The sequence below is a fragment of the Mytilus galloprovincialis genome, chromosome 1, assembly GCF_965363235.1.
Source record: "Mytilus galloprovincialis chromosome 1, xbMytGall1.hap1.1, whole genome shotgun sequence".
Classification (NCBI taxonomy): Eukaryota; Metazoa; Mollusca; class Bivalvia; order Mytilida; family Mytilidae; genus Mytilus; species Mytilus galloprovincialis.
Genome location: NC_134838.1, coordinates 102,812,651 through 102,820,966, shown reverse-complemented (window position 1 = coordinate 102,820,966; position 8,316 = coordinate 102,812,651).

Here is an 8,316-nt window from a genome sequence, read left to right as displayed (position 1 = left end):
TTTTAATTTAAGCATATGAAAACGACTTACAAAATATGTTTTATGTTATGTGTTAATCAAACTTAATTATTATTCCAATCAAGAAAAGCTCTTTTCGTATTAACCATGCATTATCAATTGCTAGGTGTTTCTGATTATTTTGCATAGAATGAATGTAATATCATTTCAACTTCTCATCCCTCGAAGATAAGCATGACTAGAGGTGGGATTCTTCAACCGAGAGAAAATGTATTTAGTACTTCGTACTTCATTTGGCCTTTTAATTTTTTTTAATTCGAGCGTCACTGATGAGTCTTTTGTAAACGAAACGCGCGCCTGGCGCAAATACAAAATTTTAATCCTGGTATCTATGATGAGTTTATTTATAGATGCAAATTGCAACAATACAGGTTTTCATAGTTGCAACAATACAAGTTTTCATGGTTGCAACGATTCAGGTTTTCATAGTTGAACAATACAGTTTTCATAGTTGCAACTTATCACTCTGTCATGTCTTTATAATTTATAACTTAAACTAGGATTTTCAACAAAACTTATTATTTTTACGCTTTATTCTCATTATTTGAAAAGTTTCTATTTTGGATTGATTCACGTTTTGTTACAATGAGGGATTTGCACATGGCTGAAGACCATACGATAACCTACAGTTGGTTATATATCATTCAAAGAAATCATTTGATTCATTTACAAACCAGCATTGGTCGAGTTTGAATGTGACAAAAATTGCATTATACGTTAATCAGGAGTTCACGGCCTTTTGGATTTTGTTCATATGTCACGACAGTTCATATGGTAGAAAATCTGCACCGTTATAGAATCCTTATCAAAGTAGATCAACATGTAACTATATAAATACAGTTGTAGGGCAATCTCACAAGAAGAATCCGTGCTAAAAAATGTGAAATGCGCATGCTTACTAGTTTTATGCTTACTATCGATATTCAGATTGTTGGTTGTTAATTTGAAAATAAGAAGATGTGGCATGATTGTCAATGAGACATCTCTCTACGCGCGACCACATGACGTAGAAATTAACAAATTCATGACAGTGTAATGCCCTCAACCATGAGCAAAACCAAAACCGTAAAGCAAACCATAAAAGACCCCGAATTGACACCAAAGCCTTCCCCTGATCTTTGACAGTTAAGGGATTTCGCTTCTCATTTTCAAAGTAATTAACTTTTCAAAACACTAGTTTATATTGATAAGGAATTAATAAAGGAATCCAAAGAGCAAAAAAAATATCTAGGTCACCGTGCTTGTTTTCGAGATATTAGCCAATGAAATTTTGGCGGGAAAATATTCTCTCTTGACTTTTCATAGCTTTATCATTGACCAGTTGAAGTTCTCAAAAACTGTTAAAAAGTAATTAAAATTTTATAAGACTTTTACAGATGGCTTATCATTATACATATAAAAGATTTACAAAAAGAAAAATGGGGGTCACCGGGCAAATTTTTTCAAGGCATTCAAATGCATAAAACCAGGGGATTTCGAAAATCTGAAAAAAAATCCAAAACATGACAAGCCAGCTTCCTTAAGCATATTTGTAAAAGATTTTAAAACTTTGTTTTCGGAATATTTTTTAGCCCTTCTAAAATTCCCCGTTCAAGTATTCTTAAATAACCTCAATAAAGATGTTGGTCAGATCAAATTGTGTTCTTTCAAAAAGAAGATGTATTTCAGTGCTCAAAATTCCTATCAGAACGTTCGTATTTCATTTCAAAACACCTGTCGGCACCCTTATGAAAGAAATTTCCTCTTACTTAGCTGAAAGTCTGGTTTGCTTGATATCTGGGTTTTTTTTTCGAAAACAATAAACAATGACACGGAATTTTCTTTTTAGAGTCTGTAAAATATCTAATGCTACTAATGTATGCTTTATTCAATTGAATGGCGAAACATAAGAACGTCTATCTATTATTTAACCATTTATTTGAGTTATGGTTATAAATTAACGATTAAATTCTGTCCAACTTGGTCCATTTTTATATTTTCTGTGTGTACTGTGACTCCCTTTTTTTCTAAACGTTAGCTAGTAATCTCCATAAAATACTTTTGAACTGATTATTGTTTTTCCACTCAATGAATGAGTTTTATTTGTACGGAATCTTTGATGAAATAACTCCTGTCATTTCCGTCCTGCGGCATAAGGCTGGAAAATAATTGTTTGAAATTGTAAATGAAATAATCTGAAATGACAAAATTTTATCATTCTATTATTTTATTTCAACTTGTCAATCACTTCTCTTTCTCCAAATTGTCCATATTCCAACCGTACGTGGTTGCATATTATTCATTCCACACTTTTCATTCCACACATGAAAAAAAAGGTTCAACTTTAGCATTGGTTTCAATCCTGGACGGAAGAGGTCTCGTGGTTACCATACTATATTTGTTTATCTAGCTATATATATATATATATATATATATATATATATATATATATATATATATATATATATATATATATATATATACTAGTATATAGTCAACCCATGAGGTTTTGTTTTTTCATAGTTTTTTCTCTTTAAATAACAAAGTTTGTAGTTTCAATTCAAAGTTTAGGGTTGCTTCTATAAAATCAAATCTTATGAAACATAATATTCACACTCTTGGTAGTGTATTGTAAGACGTCTATATAGAGATATAAATGTTTACCAGAAAGTTCAATGACCTACTGATATTAATACAACATTTATACATCTGCTTACCCTTCCGGAACACCTGAGAACACCCCTAACTTTGATGGGGTTTATGTTTCTCAGTCGATAGTTTTCTATATTGTGTTTTGTATACTAGTACTGTTGTTTGTCGTTTGAGATGTTATTCATTTTTTACCAAGGCATTTTCGAATTTATGAGTTTGAATGAAATTCAATGTCCCTCTGGTATCTTTCTTCTCTATTTTACTGTTAAAGTATGCGTTACACTGTAAAAATAGCGTTTTTCCAATACTTAGCCAAACAAATGCATTATAATAGAAGCTTCCTGTGCATAGATGCATCTGAGTCTTGTCTTTTCTTGATTTATATACTAATTTGTGTTCTCTTAGATTGTTTTTTGTAAACGTCTCTAACGAAACAGAAACTTATATAAGACACACAAAGACAAAAAATTAGAAACGACAAGACTCAAATATGCCTTGCAGCAATATAAAAATTGTTCCGAACGCAATATGGTTTGGATATAATTTTACTCAAATTAATATAGTCCATGACTTGCGTTTCCAAATAAAGGCAACAGTAGTATACCGCTGTTCGAAATTCATAAATCGATTGCGAAAAAAAACATCTGCGGGTTACAAACTAAAACTGAGGGAAACACATCAAATATAACAGAACTACGACACAACAGAAACACAACATTAAAATTTAACACACACAGAAACGAACTATAATATAACAATGGCCATTTCACTTGGTACAGGACATTTTAATAAAAAAAAATGGTTGTTTGAATCTGGATTTGTGGCATGTCAAACCTCACGCTTTTATGGCAATGTTAAATATAATGCCTCGTTCACACGTACATTTAATTCGAATTGAATTCGAATCGAATGCGAATCGAATTCGCTAATCGCGTTCACACACTCTTCTTTTTTTAATTCGAATTCGAATTACGTGTGAACTCAGCAAAACATTAAAATGACAACATCAAATAGATTTAACGAAAATGAAATACAGTATGACCAGTGAACGGTTTACTGTGACACTATTCCCTGTTGCTAATGCCAGTTTTGTATCGTATGCTGCACCGTCCCAGAATCCCCATAGATTCCCTCTATTGCTGGATGACTGAAGAACATGATCATTACATCGTGCTGCAGCTTTATTGTTTTCATTGGAGTCCATTATTGTTAGGTCAGTTATCCATATCGGCAAAACCAGATTCAGCTTCTTTGTCTAACTTATATATATACTTAAAATAATTTATTAACCAACTAAATACATTATTGCAAAAAATGACTGGTTATTAAAAATAACATATTTTCTGTAATGGTCCTGTTTTTCTGTAATGGTTCTGTGTTTTCCTGTAATGGCCCTGTTTTTCTGTAATGGCCCTGTTATTTCTGTAATGGCCCTGTTTTTCTGCAATGGCCCTGTATTAATGCCCAGTTTGTCTGTATAAAGCACAATTAGGGTTTTTAATAAAGTTAATAAAATTAAGTTGTAAAGAGCATAATATTTTTTTGTATTTTATTTTATTTAATTAAGTAACCAGCAACCAACATTAAAGAACCATATATAGGGATCACTGTTCATCCTGTTTTTCAACTTCTGCCAACTTAATATCTTGGATATTTGGTATATTAACACATACACTTTTATTCAGTTGGTTAATTAATGTATTAAGAAATGGGTGTTTTATAATGGCTCTGTTATATGTCCTCGGTCAGTAATAATGGCCTCGGATGTCTGTAATGGCCCTCGGCGTTGCCTCGGGCCATTACAGACTTCCTCGACCATTATTACAGACCTTGGACATATAACAGGGCCATTATAAAAACAACCATTCATTAATACTATAATAATGTATATTGAAAGTTTCAAACCAAATATTCAGTTAATGCTAACAATGAATTATGTATGCTGGTAATCTTTAATAATTATTTTTCTTGCCAAGTAACTGTTTTACCAAATTGCCATGACTTATATATTTGGTGTTGTTATTAAGGTGCCTCAATTGACTGTTTTTTGAAGATTTTTAAATCAACACTGGATACATTAAGAAAAAGCCAACAAAAAGGAGATGATAAGTGAATATGCGCATTGAATTAGAGTTTGCTTGTCTGTTATCAGTTAACCATGCCAACTGCTTTTAATAATTCAAAACAGAACACTGGATAAAACGAAGAATGATAATAACAACATGAATCGAAATACTCGAATCAGGTGAATATATATCTTTAAAATAGGAATATACGTCCTGTCAACATATAAGAATGTCTGAAATTCATTATTTCCTGCTTTCACTATTGGGCCTAACATCATTCCGATATTTGTTTGGCTCTTGTTGTCACTCATTCTCATGTTTTAAAGATAATGTTGATTTTCCTAGTCTACCGAACAAAATTACCAAATCAACAATTCAAAGAGATATGCTGTAAACATCTCAACATGAAACCGCTATTGATGTTAAACATAACAAAAATGCCTTTGTAAAAGAATAGCAGGAATTATCAAAATCATTCAAAAAATTATTATAAAGAAAATCCTGGTAAGTTTTGTTGATGCTTTAGTAAAGAAAACAAGAGGCTCTGAAGAGCCTGAATCGCTCACCTTAAATTTTTTGCTTAAATCTTCCATGAATGATTATTTTGGGTTTTCAATTTATATAAATGGTTCTTCGATTCTGTCATATCTTCTTCAAAAGCAAAAACAAGAGTGGACACACTGAAATGTCACGTGTGTCTCGTGTTCATAATATAATTTATGATGAAAGTATAAAAAAACATTGTATACCCCAAGCATTACATTATTGCTGTTTACAGTTTATCTACATCTATAATAATATTCAAGATAAAAACCAAAAACAGCAAAATTTCCTTAAAATTACCAATTCAGGGGCGGCAACCAAACAACGGGTTGTCCGATTCATCTGAAAATTTCAGGGCAGATAGATCTTGACCTGATAAACAATTTTACCCCAAATTTTTGAGTTATAAGCTAAAAACTGCATTTTACCCTATGTTCTATTTTTAGCCATGGCGGCCATCTTGGATACCCTAATAATGATTTTGGCCATGTTTGGTTAAATTTGGCCCAGTAGTTTCAGAGAAGAAGATTTTTGTAAAAGATAACTAAGATTTACGGAAAATGGTTAAAAATTGACTATAAAGGGCCATAACTCCTAAAGGGGTCAACTGACCATTGCGGTCATGTTGACTTATTTGTAAATCTTACTTTGCTGAACATTTTTGCTGTTTACAGTTTATCTCTATCTATAATAATATTCATGATAATAACCAAAAACAGCAAAATTTTCTTAAAATAACCAATTCAGAGGCAGCAACCTAACAATCGGTTGTCTGATTCATCTGAAAATTTCAGGGCAGATAGATCTTGACCTGATAAACCATTTAACCTCGTCAGATTTGCTCTAAATGCTTTGGTTTTTGAGTTATAAGCCAAAAACTGATTTTACCCCTATGCTCTATTTTTAGCCATAGTGGCCATCTTGGTTGGTTGGCCGGGTTACCGGACACAATTTTTAAACTAGATACCCCAATGATGATTGTTGCCAAGTTTAATTCAATTTGGCCCAGTAGTTTCAGAGGAGAATATTTTTGTAAAAGATAACTAAGATTTACGGAAAATGGTTAAAAATTGACTATAAAGGGCCATAACTCCCAAAGGGGTCAACTGACCATTTCGGTCATGTTGACTTATTTGTAAATCTTACTTTGCTGAACATTTTTGCTGTTTACAATTTATCTCTATCTATAATAATATTCATGATAATAACCAAAAACAGCAAAATTTCCTTAAAATTACCAATTCAGAGGCAGCAACCTAACAACGGGTTGTCCGATTCATCTGAAAATTTCAGGGCAGATAGATCTTGACCTGATAAACAATTTTACCACAGTCAGATTTGCTCTAAATGCTTTGGTTTTTGAGTTATAAGCTAAAAACTGCATTTTACCCCTATGTTCTATTTTTAGCCATGGCGGCCATGTTTTTTTATGAAATGGGAATTAAAACACAAACTTTATTCTAGATACCCTAGGAATCAATCAGATGAAGTTTGGTTTGAATTGGTTCAGTAGTTTCAGAGGAGAAGATCTTTGAAATAGTTTACGACGACGACGACGACGACGGACGGACGACAACGACGGACGACGACGACGGACGATGACGACGGACGGACGACGACGGACGCCAAGTGATGGCAAAAGCTCACATTTCTTTTTGGAAAGGTGAGCTAAAAAGCAAAAAAAAATAATAAATAAAAATTCATAAGGACAATGAAAAGCAGTACAAGCCCATACAATAGGTCTGATTTGTCTTATAAAATTACTTGACAGATAAATCTTGATCTGCTGAATATTTTCAACCCTTTCCTGTTTTGCTTCAACTCCTTTAGTTTTTGAGATTTTTAAAGCCCAACACTGTTTATATTATCCCTATGTTCTCCTTAGCCATGGCGGCCATGTTTTAAAAAAAAATAGATATATACTAAACACAATATGGATCCTTTAGCCTTAGTTTGGTTCAAATTGGTTTATAAGTTTCAGAGGAGAATATTTTAAAAGTAAAACAATATGATGAACTAATTGTGTAAAGTTGAGTTAAAAGGCCAATATTCTAAGGGGTCAAAAGCCAAATTGGTTATTATGCTTTGCTAATTGTTGAAGGCTGTACAGTAACCTATAGTTGTTAATTTCTGTGTCAGCTGATGGATCTTGACATAATAAACATTTTCACACCTGTCAAATTTGCTATAAAAGCTTTAGTTTTTGAGATATAAGCTCAAAACTGCATTTTACCCCTATGCTCTATTTTTAGCTATGGCAACCATATTTTTTGACAAAACAGAAAATAAAACACAAACTTTATTCTAGTTTGGTGGAAATTGGTTTAGTAGTTTCAGAGGAGAAGATTTTTTAAAGTTAGCAAATATGATGAACAAATTGTGTAAAATTGTCATTAAAGGACAATAACTCCTTAAGGGGTCAATTGACAATTTTGGTTATAGGAACTTATTTGTAGATCTTACTTTGCTGAACATTTTTGCTGTTTACAGTTTCTCTTTAACTATAATAATATTCAAGATAATGACAAAAAACTGCAAAATTTCCTTAAATTACCAATTAAGTGGTAGGAACCCAACAATGGGTTGTTTGATTCTTCTGAAAATTTCAGGGATGATAGATCTTGACCTATTGAACATTTTTACCCATGACAGATTTGCTCTAAATGCTTTAGTTTTTGAGATATAAGCCAAAAACTGCATTTTACACCTATGTTCTATTTTTAGCCATGGCGGCCATGTTTTTTGATGAAATGGGAATTAAAACACAAACTTTATTCTAGATACCCTAGGAATCAATCAGATGAAGTTTGGTTTGAATTGGTTCTGTAGTTTCAGAGGAGAAGATCTTTGAAATAGTTTACGACGGACGGACGACGACGACGGACGGACGACGACGACGACGGACGGACGACGACGACGGACGGACGACGACGACGGACGGACGACGACAACGGACGGACGACGACGACGGACGGACGACGACGGACGCCAAGTGATGGCAAAAGCTCACATTTCCTTTTGGAAAGGTGAGCTAAAAAGTATATTGTACACATGTCTA